General features: G+C 38.4%; 1 long non-coding RNA gene across 1 annotated transcript in view; it reads left to right on the forward strand.

The window, feature by feature from the left end:
- LOC140464222 (uncharacterized) overlaps positions 1–18,088 on the forward strand; it is a 61,371-nt gene extending 43,283 nt beyond the window's left edge. The window contains exons 2-3 of the long non-coding RNA XR_011954884.1: positions 16,428–16,652; positions 17,273–18,088. This is a non-coding gene — a long non-coding RNA (uncharacterized lncRNA). The remainder of the gene's footprint in view (positions 1–16,427; positions 16,653–17,272) is intronic.
- The last annotated feature ends 852 nt before the right edge of the window (positions 18,089–18,940 follow it).

Here is an 18,940-nt window from a genome sequence, read left to right on the forward strand (position 1 = left end):
TCAGGAAGTGAGGACAGAAATTGTGGGGGCACTGGCCATAACCTTTCTGTCTTTCCCGCACTCAGGCAAAGTGCCAAAAGACTGGAGGACTGCAAACGTTACAGCTTTGTTCAAGAAAGGTTGCAAGAATAATCCCGGCAATGATAAACCTGTCAGTTTAACTTGGGTGGTGGGGAAGCTTTTCGAAACATTATTTAGCAATGAATTAGTATTCACATGAAAAAAGGTGCATTGATTAGGAAGAGTCAGCAGGATTTCGAAAGGGGACATCAGATTTAACCAATTAGCTGGAGTTTTTGCAAATGCAACAGGAAGGCTTGATAAGAGTAACTTGTTGATGTGGTATACATGGATTTCTAGAAGGCATTTGATATAATGTTCACACCACAGACTTATCATGGTATAAAAGGTACAGTAGCAATGTGGTTGCTAAATTGGCTGAATGATAGGAAACCAAGAGTAAAAGTCAAAGGATACTTTTCTCTCTAGATTAAAGATTGTAGTGGAGTTTCCCAGGGTTGGTATTGGGATCTTTGTTTTTCCTGTTATATATTAATGATCTGGAGCATGGTGTGTGGCAGACAATCTCAAAGTTTGCTGATGATATGAAACTTAGAGAATTGTAAATTGTGAAGAGGATAATGTGAAGCTATAACAGCACGTTGACAAGTTGGTGGAGTGGGCAGATAGGTGGCTGATGAGTTTCAAAGCAAAGAAGTGTGAGGTGTTGCACCTTGCTCAGAATAACATAGAAAGACAATTTAAGTAGTCAGTACAATTCTAAAGGAAGTGCAGGAGCAGAGGGTAATTACAGAGGAACCTTGATTATCCGAAGAACATGGGTGGGGTGTATTTCTTTTTTTTAGATTACTTACAGTGTGGAAACAGGCCCTTCGGCCCAACAAGTCCACACTGACCCTCCAAAGAGCTACGCACCCAGACCCATTCCCCTACATTTACCCCTGCACCTTACACTATGGGCACTTTAGCACGGCCAATTCATCTAACCTGCACATTTTTGGACTGTGGGAGAAAACCGGAGCACCCAGGGAAAACCCACGCAGACACAGGGAGAATGCGCAAACTCTGCACAGACAGTTGCCTGATGCAGGAATTGAACCCGGGTCTCTGGCGCTGTTAGGCTGCAGTGCAAACCACTGTGCCACCAGGTAGCATTATTAGCCACGCAATTTGGATACAGAACTGGCTCAAAGGTAGAAGACAGAGAGTGGTGGTGGAGGGTTGTTTTTCAGACTGGAGGCCTGTGACCAGTGAAGTGCCACAAGGATCGGTGCTGGGCCCTCTACTTTTTGTCATTTACATAAATGATTTGGATGCAAGCATAAGAGGTACAGTTAGTAAGTTTGCAGATGACACCAAAATTGGAGGTGTAGTGGACAGCGAAGAGGGTTACCTCAGATTACAACAGGATCTGGACCAGATGGGCCAATGGGCTGAGAAGTGGCAGATGGAGTTTAATTCAGACAATTGTGAGGTGCTGCATTTTGGGAAAGCAAATCTTAGCAGGACTTATACACTTAGTGGTAAGGTCCTAGGAAGTGTTGTTGAACAAAGAGACCTTGGACTGCTACTCCACTAATCTTCGTGCCATCTGCAAACTTACTGATCATACCAACAGTGCCCTCTTCCAGATCATTTATGTATATTACAAACAACAGTGGTCCCAACACTGACCCCTGTGGAACACTACTGGTCACCTTTCTCCATTTTGAGAAACTACCTTCAATTACTACTCTCTGTCTCCTATTGCTCAACCAGTTCTTTATCTGCCTAGTTAGAACACCCTGCACTCCATGTGCCTTCACTTTCTCCATTAGTCTACCATGGGGAACCTTATCAAATGCGTTACTAAAGTCCATGTATATGACATCAATAGCCCTTCCTTCGGATATCAACTTGGTCACTTCCTCGAAGAACTCTATTAAGTTGGTAAGGCACGATCTCCCCGACACAAATCCATGTTGCCTATTACTGATAAGCCCATTCTTTTCTAAATATAAATAGATCCTATCCCTCAATACCCTCTCAAGCAACTTCACCACCACCGATGTCAGGCTCACTGGTCTGTAGTTACCCAGAATATCCCTACTACCCTTCTTGCACATGGGGAAACATGAGCAACCTTCCAGTCCTCCAGCATCTCACCTGTATTTAAGGATGCCACAAAGATATCTGTCAGGGCCCCAGCTATTTCCTCTCCTGCCTCTTCAGCAACCTGGGATAGATCCCATCCGGTCCTGGGGATTTGTCCACCTTAATAACCTCTAGCCTACCCAACACATCTTCCCTACTTATGCCAACGTGATCCAGATTAATCAAACTTCTATCTCTAATCTCAACATTCATCATGTTCCTCTCCTCAGTGAACACTGATGCAAAGTAATCATTCAGAATCTCACCCATTCTCTCAGGTTCGACACACAGCCTTCCATCACTATCCTTTAGTGGACCAATCCTTTCTCTAGTTACCTACTTGCTTCTAATATAAGAATAAAATGCTTTGTGATTTTCCTTAATTCTGCTAGCTAAAGCTATTTCATGACCCCTTTTAGCCCACTTGATTCCTTGTTTAAGACTTGTCCTACTCTTCCAATATTCTTCCAGGGCCCCTTCTGTCCTCAGCTGCCTAGACCTTATGTATGCTTCCCTTTTCCTCTTGGCTAGTTGTACAATTTCTCCTGTCATCCACGGTTCAGGAATCTTGCCCTTCCTATCCTTTGCCTTCAACGGGACATGCCTATCCTGCACTACCGTTAACCTATCTTTGAAAGCCTCCCACATCTCAAATGTGGACTTCCCTTCAAATAGCTGTGTCCAATCCACATTTCCCAGCTCCTGCCTAATTTTGATATAATTGGCCTTGGCCCAGTTTAGCACTCTTCCCTTAGGACCACTCTCTTCTTTATCTACGAGTATTGTAAAACTTACAGAATTGTGGTCACTGTTCCCAAAGAAATCCCCCACCGCAACTTCTATCACCTGTCCTGGCTCGTTCCCCAGTACCAGGTCCAATATGGCACCTTCCCTCATCGGACTATTGACATACTGCTCTAGAAAACTCTGCAGGACACTTCTTGCAAAGTGGGCCAAATAAACTTGAAAGTGAACAAGATTGAGAAAGCATAGACTTAAAGTGATGTAAAAAGAAGCAAGGATGGTGAGAAAAAACTTTTCCACATACCACATTGTTAGGATATGGAATGCATTGCCTTGACCTGTGAGTGAGGCAGGTTCAATCGAAGCATTCAAGAGGGCATTGGATGAACGTTAGGATAAAGATAACGTGCAAGGATCTGAGGAATAAGCAGGAGACACAGTGGGCTGAATGGCTTTCTGCTACACCATAACTAGCTTGAAATTCTGTGATAATACTCTTTTAAAAATTCTGTCCCTCTGTGCATGCCTTGTATCTTTTGTGGCCAGCATACATATCTCTGACGCCTCTGATGTCTGGCAGCATCAAGAATAGAGCACAAAAGCACCTTAGTATTGAGACCCTACATGATATCCAGAGAATCACTGAAGCAGCTACTAAAAGTAGTGACAGATCAAATACTGCAATGAATTGAAACCCTTGCGTTGAACCGGAAGCATCTTCTTGACATTAAGTAATCTAATAACCTACAAATATTATTAAAGTGCTGCTTTTTATTTGTCAGGACAATAGAATTGTAACACACATATTCCAACAAGAAAACATTAGAGAAAGTTGGTTTGGCATTTCAGTAAAATCAGAGGTTTAAATTCCTGTCATGCCAGGTCATTGGAGGGTTGCTTAGCCTGTACCAATTTAGGAAAAAGGTTACATTTAATTTTGTCAAGGTGTTCAAGCAGATTGGAATTCTGCAAGTCTATTCTTGTTATAGAAGTAACGAGAGAAGAAATTCAGTTAGATGTTTAACAAGCAGGCTTTCCCATGACCATTTAATTCATGTCCCATTCAAGTTGATTTTAAATACCCTCTCCCGTGAATATTATTTCCACCCAATTGTTTTTCTAAGCCGCAGCAGGTGAACGTGGTTACAACACATTTTTTGTTATTTCCTTTCTGAGGGGCCTCTTATGAGACAGTGGTATTGTACCTATCCCTGGACTGGGAGGCCCAGGTTCAAGTCCCAGCTCCTCCAGAGATGTGTAATAACATTTCTAAACATTTTTATTAGAAAACAAAATGTTATTTCCTTTCTCTGTATGTCAGGGCAGGATTCAGTAACAGAGATGAGATCTGTAAAACAAACAACTGGGATTAAGTCCAGAGAAGTGAAGTATATTTTGTAAACAGCCTTGTCATTCAGTGGCTCCTATGGCGATTTCTAATCTGTGTCCTCGGTGGAGGCTTGACTTCATCACACTCCTATTTACCTTCCCCATCCATCTCATGAATAGGTTGGTCAGAACATATCTACAATACTCAGTTGGATACTGCTGAGTGGTATTGGTGGCCATTCAATATTTGCAATTTAACTTATAACTTACCTGTATTATTGCAGCTTTCAGGAGTGAACAACTATTATGTAGAGATTTGTCGAATAAGACCCATCTGGTCATTGCTGAAGCACTTATATCTTTTAAAGGGAACTGAACCTATAACCTTTATGCAAGTGTGTGCATGCACGGTTTTTTTATGCTGTAAATGATGGAGCACTGCACCAAAACTGAAAAGATTGAAAGGAAATGTTGGATAACTCTGAAAACATTGGTGCTTGAAATTTAAAAGGCTCAGAATTGTTGGAGAGGAAAGCATTGGAGGGAATTAATTTCACTTTTCTTAATTGTTGTGAAGCAGCAATTGAGTGGAAGTTGTACATCAAGTGTCAGTTACAACACAATAGAATATTACAGAGGAGGAGGAGGAATGTGTAGAATATAATACCTGAAACTGAAAACAATAAGGGTGAAGTTCAGTGAAGCACTGACCAGTTATTTCAGTAGAATAGAGGCAATACAACTGTAAAGAGTGAGCTGTAAAAATTCCACTGGTGATCTGAACAGGCGATGAGGGTGAAGGATAAAGCTACAGTGAATGATTCAACTATTGCATCAAGAGATTACTATAAATAAAGTTGATGTACATTGGCATCATTAGTAAGGGCTAGTATTTAGCTTGTAGGCTAAACAATGAATAGATTGGAGGATGAAATAAGAGCCCAGAGAATTCCAGCTTAATGACAATTGATTTAAATGCAATAATGAAGACAAACTTTTTTTTATTTGGAGCGTTACAATCGCAGTTTCTGTTATCCAGGACATAGAATCAAAGACCTTCATGTGTTTGATATCGGGATGACAATCTGTGCAGTTTAGTGCTGGACTGTGATATTGGTATGTTTTCTTCCTATTATGCACCTGAAAGACAATGTGTGTCAGTTTCAATGTTAATTGAAGGCCATGTTTTTGTGACAGATAGAGACAAAACCTGAATTTTCAGTCATAGCAGGCACTTCATAGATGTTTTCCCTTTGATGGAAAATTTCTTTAGCATGTAGGCAATGACTGCTTTGTTTTATCAACTTGTACATTCAGTTTCAAGTGTGATGCTTGAAGAATGAAGCAACTCTTGATTCTCTATTATTAACTACTTTCTGTTCTGTATAGATGAATGAGTGAATGATTCAATCACTGGCGACTGACTTTTTTCAAAAAATGGACTGTAATTGCAGTTTGTTTGAGTTTCAGTCCAAATGCAGTTTAGATCCAAGTGCAAAACATTTTGGCAAATTATTTATGTATTTTTCCGATTTCAGCTGCGTTAACATAATCCCATCACTGCTAGGCTGTTCTTTGGTAATTGCTGCATGTCATGCTTTTTCTATAACCCATTTGTACTTGTGATATGGCAAGAATAATTTTGTCTTGGCAGGCTGGTGTGCATTTTTGATTTGAAAGTTATTTGTTCAGTCGCTGATTGTAGTTGTTAGATTAACTCCCATCTACCAATTGAGCATTGAATCATTTGGATCCTTGTTTAAAGGGGAAATCAATAACAATTACAACATATTGCTCACAAAAAAAACTAATCTATGTCCTGGAATGTTATATTTTGAAGTCATGAACAGTATGTGACTCAATGATTTGCTGTATTTGACATTTTCTGTTTTTTCCAGGTTGTTCTATAGCTACAAATTAGTGACAATTAATTCATTGTAATGATATGACTGTCAAAAGCATTCCAAAATACACTAAAGCTAGAGTCAAGATTAAGAATAATTTGAATAATACCATTCAGATTCCAGACAGAGAAGACAACCACCAGAATATAGGGGATAAAGACACTTCGCAATGCTTAGTGGTATTTAATATTTGGAAGAACAATATCATTGCTATCAATGAAACATCATTTCTGGCCAGGGAATGATAGCTCAACATTTTTGGTAACAAGATTTTCAAGCAGGAAAGAGAACAGGATAAAAATTGAGATGGATTGAAATATCAGTTACAGAAACAATTACACTTGTATGAGATAGAAAGATATGCTAGAAAGAGCATCAAGTGAGGCTATATGTGTAAACTGAAGAACAAAAAACGTGGGGCAATTACATTGTCAGTATTTTATGAAGGACTTCCAATTAGTCAGTGGAGACAGAGGAGCAAATTTCTGGGAAGTTCAAAAAATATTGGGTGGTAATGAAAAGGGATTTCAAATTGCCTCATATCAGCTCGAAGAGAATCTCTGTAGGAGCTGGGGAGGATAGCTGATTCTTAAAAAGTATTCAGGATAACTTTGTCTATCAGTACTTAGCAAACCAAACCTGAGTGAGGACAGATCTGGAATTAGTTTTAATAGATGAAGCTGGATGATGAGAAAGCATTTTAGGGACAGTGATCATAATTCTATTAGGGTTAGTGTGGTTATGGAAAAGGATAAAAGTAGACTAAAAGAAACAATGCTGTTTTGGGGAAAAGCCTATTTTTGCTAATGTGAGATGATGTTTGACAAAATGGATTAGGAAACAGTCACATTCAAGGAAGAGCTTGTGAACTTTCAGAACAAAATTTATTTTGCTGCAAAGAGAAAAGTGTGACTCCAAAATCTGAGGACACAGATTGAGGATGATCAGCCAATATCATAATGAATGGTGGTGCTGGCTCAAAGAGCAGAATGGCCTACTCCTGCACTTATTGTCTATTGTCTATTGGTGTGCCAGTGATGTGAAGGAGGATACAGCATGGCACATGCAAACAAGAAGCTTGTGTCAGGTAATTAGAAATTAAACAGGAAGATGGGAAAGTAAATTAAGGGCATAAAAGATATTGACAAATAAAAGCAAGAAAAATTTGAACGATACTTTATGATAAATGTTGCAGTACCAACCACTGGTGGTTTGGGGTTAGAATAGAGTACTGCTGCCAATCCACATTTCTAAACTGTGTCTAAAGGTCACAGTCTAATTGGCAATAGTAAGAGATAAACCATTATTGGTCTTAATGAGAAGAGCCAGAACAAGGTGCAGTTCAATACATGATAGCAAAAGGTACAAGTTAAATTGACTAGCCAGACATAATTATGAAGATGACCAGATGATTCTTCTGTTTCCAAGGGGTAACCTAACTAGACTGCTGCTACTTCTCCATCCCACGACAGCATCAGTTTGGGTAGAGCAGATTAAAGCAGCTTCAAGTTTAACATTTTCACAACCATTACCTTGTACAAATTTTATAAATATGTAAGAATGAAAAGGAAAATTAAGGATTATCAGAGAACAGAGAAAACAAAAACTTCATGCAGAAGAGGAAGATGAGGGTATAGTTTTAATGAATTCTTTGTGTCAGTTTTAATAGAAGAGTGACAATGGAAATGTTTTCATTCAGGATGAGGAATGTGAAGTGCTCCCAGAAATAAATATAGTGAGAAAGGAATTATTCAAGGGTTTCATGTCTTTTAAAGTTGATAAATGATTAGTTCTGGATGAAATGTACCCTAGCCTCCTAAGATCAGTAAAGGAGGAAATAGCTGAGTCTCTGTTCATTATTTTCAACTTTTTCTGGCCACAGTTGTCATGCTGCAGGACTGCTAATATTGTAGAATCAATTAAACATGGAAAAAAGGTACAGACAAAATAGGTTCATTTATTTTAAAATCAACTTATGATATATCAAGCATTGACTTAAGGTAAATTCTACAACCAGCCATTCTAATTTAAATATATAGTATTATAAAAGGTAGAAAGAATAGAGTGGAATACAGACACAGAAGCATGTTTATAAAATGTCTGCAATTCAAAGCCAGATGACAAATTGGATCCAGATGTAGCAAAGTGGCAGGAAGCAAAGGATAATGGCAATGGTGATGGATCTTTTTTGACTGGAAGATATTTTTCACAACTCTTAGAAATGGGTGCATTCTTTATTTTGCGGCGCAAAAATTATTTTGACTTACTTTGGATCTTGGTCCCTAAAAGGATTCTAAAGGGGAAACCTTCATATAATTAAAAAACCTGTAGATATTACAAGAACTGATTGTCTGGTTCTTCGTGAGGCATAACATAGTAAACTGTAAGGACTGGTCAAGTGGGCAGACAAGAGACAAAACAAATTCAATTCTGGGATGTTTGAGGGAATGCAAGTAAATAAATAATAAATGATCAGAAACTGAGAAATGTGCAGGAACAGAAAGGCCTTGAGTGCATAGACCTGTCAAGGCAAAGTTGCGTGGGTTAAGAATGTTGAAAATACACGTGGAATAATTTCTATTATCAGCTGAGGCATTGAACATAACTGCAGAGAAACAGATGCATAATAGTAATGGCCTAGTATTCCAGAGGTCCAAGCTAATGTTTTGAGGATATGCATTCAAATCCCACTGTGGCAGTTGGTGGAATTCCAATTCAATTGATTAATAAATCTGGACTTGGTTTCTATAGAGTTGACTATAAATGTACAGGATGATCTATCCTTTTTTTTGGAAAATCTTCATATTCCTATTTCATGTGTTATATTTCTAGGATTGCACCAGTAATTTTGCAGTTAACCTTTGAAGATCACTCTTGTAAACAAATTCTTAATCTCAATAATCCCAGCGTGCCTTTGGACAGCAACAACTTGCATTTGCAGTAGTCCCTTTGATGAAGTTAAAATCTACCAAGGAATATCCAAAAGCTCTTCACAGGAGTTTTAGCAAACACAATTTGACATTGAACCACATAATGTTATATTAGAAACAAAAATAGAAATCACCGAAATGCCTCTCCCACACCATACCGCCAAGACTAACTGCCTACTGTTCCCTCATGTGACCTGAGACCATGTTGACAGGGACACCTCAACTGTCCAATATTCAACCTGGTGAGGCCAAAATAATTTCACTGGTATAAATCTTCTCTGACCTGGTTTCTTCTGTGCACAGAACATAAAATATAGAACAGTAGAGCATTGGAAAAGGCCCTTTGGCTCATGGTATCTGTGGCAACCATGATACCATTTTACACCCTGGAGATATTTGACCATATAAATCTCCAGATGTGTCTACAACTTGACCATGTGTATATATTTGGTTTTACTTCCATAAATTTATCAACCTCAGAGTTGGATTTGTAAGCATATGTAGGTTTTGCTTATTTGAAGATCTGTTATAGAAATTCAGCAACTATTTTGTTGCAGGAAACAAAGATACACTCCTTCCTTCTACATCCAGCAATTAAAACTAACAATGGCCACTGGTCATATATTCTACATCCTGGTGACTAGCTCATTAACAAATTCTGTCTTAAAATTATATCGCATGGTGTGAGGTCTGGCTGTTTCCTGATCCATACTTGGGAAAATTGGGAATGAAGGTTTTGGAGGATGGGCTTGCAATTTTGGGTATTTTCATTGGGATGGAGAGCCTCTGTATTGTGATGAAAATCTGGGCCATCGGTAATCTCTTACGAGTATATTTGAAATTCAAATCTAAAACCAGCAGCTGCAGCTTTGGTTCCAACCAGACAATTTCTAATTTAGATAGCATGACTTCTATACTGTTCAGAAGAGAAATTTTAACGCCTGTAAGGTGTCTAATATTTATGTAAATTAAGGTAATTAGATGTGAAATCTAAGACATCCTGAGCATCTTGCTGATCTGCTTTGACAGGAAAAAGGGATGTAAATTCCACGTGCTATCAAATTTAAGCCATGCTAATCTCCTATTCTCATTTGTGCCATACATTGGTGATTTGATATATTCTGAGTACATTTTCTGGTATGCTGATAGCAAACCATCTTGTGATTTATGGGACAGATCTCACATTCATATTCTGAGAGTGGAAACCTCAGCCCAGTAATTGCATATGATGCTGCAGATCATTTGTTAGAGAAAAGGACATTTGCTTAAAGAAAGTAGACATCTTAGTTTTAAGATCAGCTGCCCTTCAAGAATAGAGGTGAAGATTACTTATTGTAATATGACTAGACTAGATTCCCTACAGTGTGGAAACATGTCCCTCAGCCCAACAAGTCCACACCGACCCTCCAAAGAGCAACCCACCCAGACCCATTTCCCTCTGACTAATGCACCTAACACTATGGGCAATTTATCATGGCCCATTCACCTAAACTGCACATCTTTGGATTGTGGGAGAAAATTGGACCAAACCCACACAGACACAGGGAGAATGTGCAAATTCCACACGGACAGTCACCCAAGGCTGGAATCAAACCTGGAACCCTGGTGCTGTGAGGCAACAGTGCTTATCGCTGAGCCACCATGCCACCTGTTGAACTACTTGACTGTTGCTATGAAATACTCGTTATCCAGTTGTCAGAGTTGCAAGTTGAACTATATTGTTTAATTCACTGGACCCATGTGATTGTAAATGATAAGCAAACTATTTACTTTCTAATGTGTCTGAGTTTTCTCTATGCACTTTACACTGTCATTTCTCCTGGTGTATTGCAACATGGGTGATGTTTGCAGGCCGTTTCTCAGCTTTCATTTAAGCTTGAGACAAGGAACCATTTATTTAGGAAACACAGCTGAATATTTTGCTGCCATATTCTACATTGTCAGTTCTCAGTATAGTTTACCACTCTGTAGGTCAATTATTTTCACTATTGGCTACATTTTAAAATGCAGCTTTTATTTTTTTGTTGTTGTCAATCTTCCTGTACTTGTTGTAACAGTGTTTGTTCAGTTTTGGATGGCTAATGCTGATGTTTTCTGTAGGTGGACAATTGCCTGTACAGTAAAACCTTACCATTCCTGTATTTTTGATTCAAAATTGGCTTATTCATGCAAAGCATTCTCTGCACCATTTCTTCCATTGCAGGTCCAAGGTTTGCTTAAAGATTGTTTTCCGATAAAAAAGAAGAAAACTTGCAGAAAATGTCAAAACATGCAGAAGTGTGAAATGAAATTTTTTTTCAATGATGAAAATGTTACTTTCAGTGTCCATATGTGCTGCACTGTGTTTCCTGGACCAGAAATTCCTGCACTGCACATGTATCATCTGTTATGTTGTTTACTCGTGGTGCTCAGTGTTGGTACCATCATTACATTCTACTGAGGAGCCTGATAATAAATCTAACCAATTTTATGTATTTATTTCATGTACAGATTTGCAAGAGTGCATCTTTATATGAATAAAATATTATCCTTTTTCTTCCATTGTATATGAAACTGATCAAATATTTGGATGGTTGGAATCTATCCAAATGACTCTCATTATAAAATATATTTACCATTTGTGAATTTCTCATTTTTGATGTCTTTTAAAAAAGTAACACCCATAAACAGCTGGACTTTATTTGAAAATGAAAATAAAACACTGCTAAAGCTGAAGATGGGACATAAAAACTGAAATTCAGCAAGTCTGGTATCACGTGTAGAGAGGAAAACAGAGTTAATGTTTTGACTCTGATATGATTTTTCTTTACTTTCAATGAGCTGTTCACCTGCTTTTCATAATTGTTTAAGAGATATTTGACATTTCATTGCACAACTCCACCCCCTCAATGTTTAGATCCCATTGTGTGGAATAATTCCCTTCCCAAAGTCTCTGTACGGCTCAATGATGTTTCTGGCACCTTGATTACTGAAGTGTACTTTGTTTTGGTCATTCTTCTTAATTTCATTTTCTCTTGTTCACAGCAATGTGCATTTATATATCATCACTAATTTAATGGAATGTCTGCAGGGAGTATTTAACAGGAGCATTGTTAGAAAAGGAATTGACAGTGATCAGAGAGAGAGGTATTCAGATAGGTGACCATAAATGACACATTTATCTTTTTATAATGATGCCTCAGCCAAGTGCCTGGGTTATTCATTTTATTAATCTAAGTTGTTTTTGTTGCTCTCCATCCAGTCAATTTGCTTCCATCTTCCAATTTAATTGCGAAGATTGGTAACAGACAGAACTCTGGAAGGGGAAAAAAATCTAAGTCAAGGGCTGCCAAGAGATGTTCTTTTGAAATTAAATTTGTCCTCCACTTTGCATCATACTCATCCCAAAGCATGTATTTCTGGATTAGTACAGCTGTAGCATTCAAGTGTTTTCTGCTGGAATAACAAGTCAAGAACAGAACCACTTTAAAAATTGTAAGAGAGCTCATTAGGTGTGCATTCCAACTGACATGCTCTATTTAAGAAATGGCTCCAAGAGGGTTTTTTTTATGGAAACAGGATATATTTGAACCAAGTCTCCTGATAAAGGATTCTCGTTCATCGATTGCTGAATACTAATAGCCTGGTTCATGAAGACTCTGTTTTGCTGTTACTAAACTAACAAACAGCAATGTCAAAGGTCACCAATGTTTTTAGTTAACTATTGCATTTTGTCGTGTTCTTGAGAAATAATTTGTTGATGCAGATTTTATCCCCTCTTCTGACAATGTTGACCCATGATTGAGTAAAAAGTCTTTTCTCCTGCAACTTCAGAGAAAAAGAGTTACATTTTCCCACAGAACATCATATCAGGTCAGGCACTTGTTGGCACCAGGATGGACTTTAGTGATTTTAAGGCAGGAAGCCCTCTGATTAGTGCTCAGCTGCTTCATCAATGACCTTCTCTCCATCATACAGTCAGAAGTGGGGATGTTTGCCAATAATTACACTATGCTCAGCTTCATTCTCCACTCCTCAGATACTGAAGCAGTCTATATTCAAATGTAACATGACCTAAACAATATCCAGGCTTGGGCATGCCACATAAATACCACACAATGACCATCACCAATGGGAGACAATCTAATCACTGCCCTTTGACAGTCAGTAGTGTTACCTTCATTTAATGCCCCATTATGAACATCCTAGAATTTACCATTGACCAGAAACTCATACAGTCTGGCCATATAAATGTAGTGGCTACAAGAGCAAGGAATACTGTGGTAAGTAATTAATTTCCTGAATCCCCAGAGTCTGTCCATCATCTACACAGTACGTGAGGAGTGTGATGGAATGCTCCACACTTGCCTGGATGGGTGAAGCTCCAATAGCACTCATGAAGTTTGATACCATCTAGGGCAAAGCAGCCCACCTAATTCGTACCGCAAGTACAAACACCCGCTCCCTCTGCCACTGATGCTCAGTAGGAGCTGTGTGTACTATCTGCCAGATCCACTGCAGAAATTCACCAAAGATCCTTAGATGTCCTAAATTCATGACTATTTCCAACTTAAAGGACTAAGGCAGCAGATACATAGGAACACCATCTCCAGCAAGTTCCCCTCCAAGCCACTCATCAACCTGATTTGGAAATACATCATTGTTCCTTCACTGTGGCTGGATCAAAATCCTGGAATTCCTTCCCTAATGGTATTGTGGGTCTACGGCAGCATTTCAATCATTTCACCATCACCTTTTTATGGACAACCAGGGAGGGCAATAAAGGCTGGCCAGGCAGTGAAGCCCATATCACACAAATGAATGTTTATAAAATCTCTGTGGTGTCAGGTGACACTGGTTGGTTTTCTGGCCTCTATAAGGGAAACCTGGATTCTGTTGCTCAGCCTCAAGACCCTTGTAACATTCTCTGGACCTGGTTTGCTGCCCCCACTTTTCTATTAGTGTCAGCCAACGCTAAATAAAGCTGGTATTTCTAAAATTTAATTAGCACATTTGATCAAGAGTAATTAAATAAAAAGCTGCCAATATTACTTTTATCTGGAGGGAAAATGGACCAAATCTTTGTCCTCTTCAGACCTTTAAAAATGGTAGACAAGATTAAGAACTAGATGTTATTCTATTACCTCCAACCAATCCTATCTTTACCAGAAGGGAAAGAGGGAAACTCAAACTTAGTAGGACCATTTGAAATTTGACTGAAAATTCAAACAAATGGCACTGACTTCACAATGTGGGAGTCACAAATGCAGGAGAAGTAAATGCTTTTGAAGGGCAGTTAAAGTATTCAGAGAACCTAGCTGTTGCTATTTAACTCCCCAGCCCTTTAAAACTAAAATGATAGCCTGCCAGTGTTAGTGATCAGTTAAAAAAAACTTAAGCTCCAAAGTTATTTAAATTTGCAGCCCTTTTAACATTTGAATAAACAACATGCCTCTGTCAGTGCAAGTTGAAAATATTTGTATTAGCAATTACAATAGTTGTTTTGTTAAGGTTAAACAAGTCTATTGTTACATCATTATTAATAGTCAACTGTATTCCACAATCTATTATCACTGTAGACAGTTGTAAAATCAATTTTGTTGACAGCATAATGAGGTTCTTGAAGAGCTAGATCTCCTTGTTGTGATGTTATGAATACAAGTCTGTTTGTTTTGATGCAGATTGATATATTTGAGGGATTTTAAAAGTTTTTTGAAGGAACTTTCAGAAATTGAAGTATTTGTTTGTTATAGTGGAGGCAGTAATAAATGCTTAGATCTCTTATTTTATCTCAAAATGTCTCCTGGAGTGTGCCCATTATGGAAACTGATAAGGAGGATAGAATGGCAAAAGGCAGTGAGTGACGAGTTGGTATAGATGGAACATGGAAAGTAGGTAGGAGGATTGCTGAGATTTGAAGGGTAAGGGCCACAGGATCTGGGATTTAACAAAACAATGTGAACAAGCTCCTACAGCAGTGCAGCAGGTATTTAACCAGCCAACTTGACATTCACTAGCTCCTGTGTCTGCTTCAAATCTAGGAATTATAGACCCACTTCTCTCTCACACCTACATGCAGTATGAAAATTGCATAATTCAGAACACTTTCTCTTGATTTCCTGACTCCAAGAATCCAACTCAGGAACACAAATATAGTCCAATATCTTTATCTGTACCTTTATTTAATTTGATTAGATTCAGTCATATCTTAAATGTTAATCTGGAGCTTTGTTATTATTTGCTGCAGATTCTTTTGAATGAGTTGCCTGAGTTCTGTTGTTTAACTGGTGGAAGTGACCCATCTGTTTTTGAGGCATGTTCTAGATTATGTTTCCATTTAACAAGGATTGAAGATAATGCCAAAATGTTGGAAAATTTTGTGGCTAGCTTTTCCCTTTAAAAGATGGAGAATTATTGCTGACAGACATAGTTGGAATTGTAGAGTCTAGTAAATAATATTCAGAGCACAGGCTCTGCAAAGGTAATTGCCATTTGATGTATATCGATCCAAAGACTGTCTGTCAGTTCAGTCCCTTAGCATCTGGTATGAAGAAGTCTTTCTGATCTTGACAAACCAAAGCAGATGTATAAGGCAGAAAGAAATAGCTGCCAAAAGGCAAACTGTTTAGGGATCCAACTCACTGATGAACTCACAGCAGTTTTGAAACTTGTAAACATGATCGCTTTATGTACTTGATCAATACACTCAAATTATTCCATATTATTTCCTGCCTCTATATCTATTGAGGTAAAACTGCAGATTTTTGTGATGTATAATCTGACAGTATCATGTCCTGAATATTCTGGTCAGTGGTGAATAAATGGCACTGGTTGTCCATTGCAATCCATTTGTCTGCAGATTGCCTGTGATTTTTGCAGAATCTTATGGAAGCATCAGGTGGAGAAGTGGAGGGAGTCCACTTTGTCTCTGTTTTCGCAAGCCTGTCACATTTTGTGCCACTCAGGCATTGAAAGACCAGTGGAAGCCATTTCCTGGGGATCAAGAATCCTGCTGGTGGATCCCCCACTCACTGAAGGCTGCTGGCCAATCAGAGGCTGGAAGATCTTGCACACTCATCAGCGCCACTGGGAAGATGGTGGATATAGCCAGTACTAAAGCCCTGGCTCAAGGAAGGATTTCCAGTAAAGTGATCTTGGAAAGGGAGTCAAGGGGTAGAGGGTGTAGGCAAGTTGCAGAAAAGACAGAGAAGTTTGGAAGGAAAGCCGGGTCACTTGTAGTTCTCCTCCCATCTTGGTACTGGATTACTGGGTCCCTTTACCCTTATAGAGCTTATTTGAATTATGGCCAGAATCCATTGATCCCTCCACCCACCCTCGAGAGCCCTTAAGTAAACATATCAGAATTTATTTGTTGTCATCTTCGCAGGACAAACTGTGATTGCTACTCGATTAAAACCAGCAGTGAGGGGGTATGGCGGTGAGGTTCTTTGAATGGCATTAATGAAGATGGAAGCAGGAAGATGGTGCGGTCCCATGCAGAACTCACTAGCTTAAGTGCCCCCAAAAAGCATCATACTGAAGTGAACAAGGAATAACTCAGATTTGCCATAACAAATTACTTTGGCAGAGGATTGGAGACTTCTGTGGATGGGTAAGTAACTGTGTATCTCTTTAACCAATCAGATTGAACAACTAATATTGAGCTACACGAAGTCCAAGGCAGAAAATGCGAAATAGAATTATTAATTCAATGTTAAATGACATACAGAAAACAAAATAAAGAGATAATAGGAAGGAACAAATTAAATAAGACAGAAATAGTTAAAGGAACAAAATCCCATTAATATTTACAGTCTGAAAGAATGAAACACCATGTTTACAAAGTTCCTTTTCAATTCCAGGAAGTTGTTTGTAAACAACTGTAAATTTATGGATACAGGACTTTGTTGCAAAATCTGAGCCAAATTTTGTTTCAATGGGTAATATGGAAATAGGTGTGTTGTTGGTGTTAATGCATTGGAAAATCAACCTTACATGCCTTGGATTGGTAGATTAATTACAAGATTCACTTGCAAATCACTTATTTCATTACTTCATAAGATTATCGTGTGCTTGTGATTGACGATCACTTTTGAGTCAATAGTGTTTTATGAGTAAATAAATGAATTTCTATGAATGGTTAGTGGTTGCATGCTATTTGGATGTGATAAATCATATTTCTGATATTGTGTATATTCATATGTTTTACTTTTATAGTTTTTTTTTTATTAGATTAGATTACTTACAGTGTGGAAACAGGCCCTTCGGCCCAACAAATCTACACCGCCCCGCCGAAGCGCAACCCACCCATACCCCTAACCTAACACTACGGGCAATTTAGCATGGCCAATTCACCTGACCTGCACATCTTTGGACTGTGAGAGGAAACCGGAGCACCCGGAGGAAACCCACGCAGACACGGGGAGAACGTGCAAACTCCACACAGTCAGTCGCCTGAGGCAGGAATTGAACCCGGGTCTCTGGCGCTGTGAGGCAGCAGTGCTAACCACTATGCCACCATGCCGTGTTTTGGTATCAGAGTTTGCATTAACTATGTTAATACATATAGACAGTTATACTGTTGTGCAACTGTAATTATTGAACTAATTTTAGCATTTAGCTGTGATCTTTATCACAGGGTTTGTTTTGTTGATGTATCCATGTTTACTGTTGGACAAAATTGATGCATCTTCTGTACCCAGCTTAGCATGACTTTGCCCATCTGAGACTTTAAGCTCCCAATCATTGTCACTTCCATTCCCCCTCCCCTCAACCAAGAAAGATTTCTAACCTAATGTTCCCTTCCCAGTCACAGTGCTTTCTCACTTAGGATCATTGCGCTCAATCCTGTTTATCTGGTGAAGAGCTTCCTGACACTCTTTGAAGTTCATTGACTCAATGGAAGTAAGCCCCAAGGGCCAACATTATGTACCACAGGCCCCAACATGTAGTGCCAGTTATAGTCCCCTGCTGTGTATGTGCTTTCCTCCTGTTGGAATCCCAAACATGTGTGAACTTGAATTTTTAGTCTCTTATCTCTCTTCCTAATTTGCTAACTTGACTTTTTTGATTTTATTATCAACTCTCTCTGCTTTTTTCTAATTAATTTCTAGCTTGATTTTATGATTTTTATTTGTTAGATATTGCTAGAATTTCAGATTGAAAATGGGTAATGCTTAAATCCATTAATGACAGGAACAGTATGTTATTTCTTCTGAATAAAAATGTGTGATTACTGGCTTGTCAGTCCTCAAGAGAGAGGGAGAAGGCAAGTTAACAAATGAATTGAAAAACTAACATCACAAGTCATTCAAATAATTAGCGTGCATAAGATTTTTTAGATAATTTATTAAAGGGGATTCTTGTTTCCAAATCAACAAAACAGCTATGTTTATTTATTTTGTTCTTAAGCTAAACTGAATAATATTAAAATACTGGAACGTGAGCTTTAAAGAAACAGTGAAACCAAATCCATTGCTACCTTAGATTTCAGCAAGCTATTAAAGTGTCCTCATTAAATGTTTTGATCAGAATTTTGTTAAACACAGGAAGGAACCCAACTGATTGCCTCTTTGCTTCCTTTTAGCTCTGACCGTGGGGAGATTATTGATGCAAGAGCATCTGCTGGTTATGTTATTTTTTGATCATTTGTAGATTAGGCCACTTGTTTAAATAAACATGGATAAAATTGTAGCAACATCTGGACAGCTACATAAAAGAGGACTAAAAGGAAAGTTGACTGGTGTAAATATTTTTTCTAAAAGCAAATTCTCCATAAAGAAAGCTAAAAACATTGCTTTCAACATTTACTGACCTTCTTAGCAAACTTAATACATTTTCAGTTACCTTGTTTATTGCATCTCTGTAACATAATCTCTTTCTAACTCTGCCTTTTGTTTC

Source organism: Chiloscyllium punctatum, chromosome 39, assembly GCF_047496795.1.
Source record: "Chiloscyllium punctatum isolate Juve2018m chromosome 39, sChiPun1.3, whole genome shotgun sequence".
Lineage (NCBI taxonomy): Eukaryota > Metazoa > Chordata > Chondrichthyes > Orectolobiformes > Hemiscylliidae > Chiloscyllium > Chiloscyllium punctatum.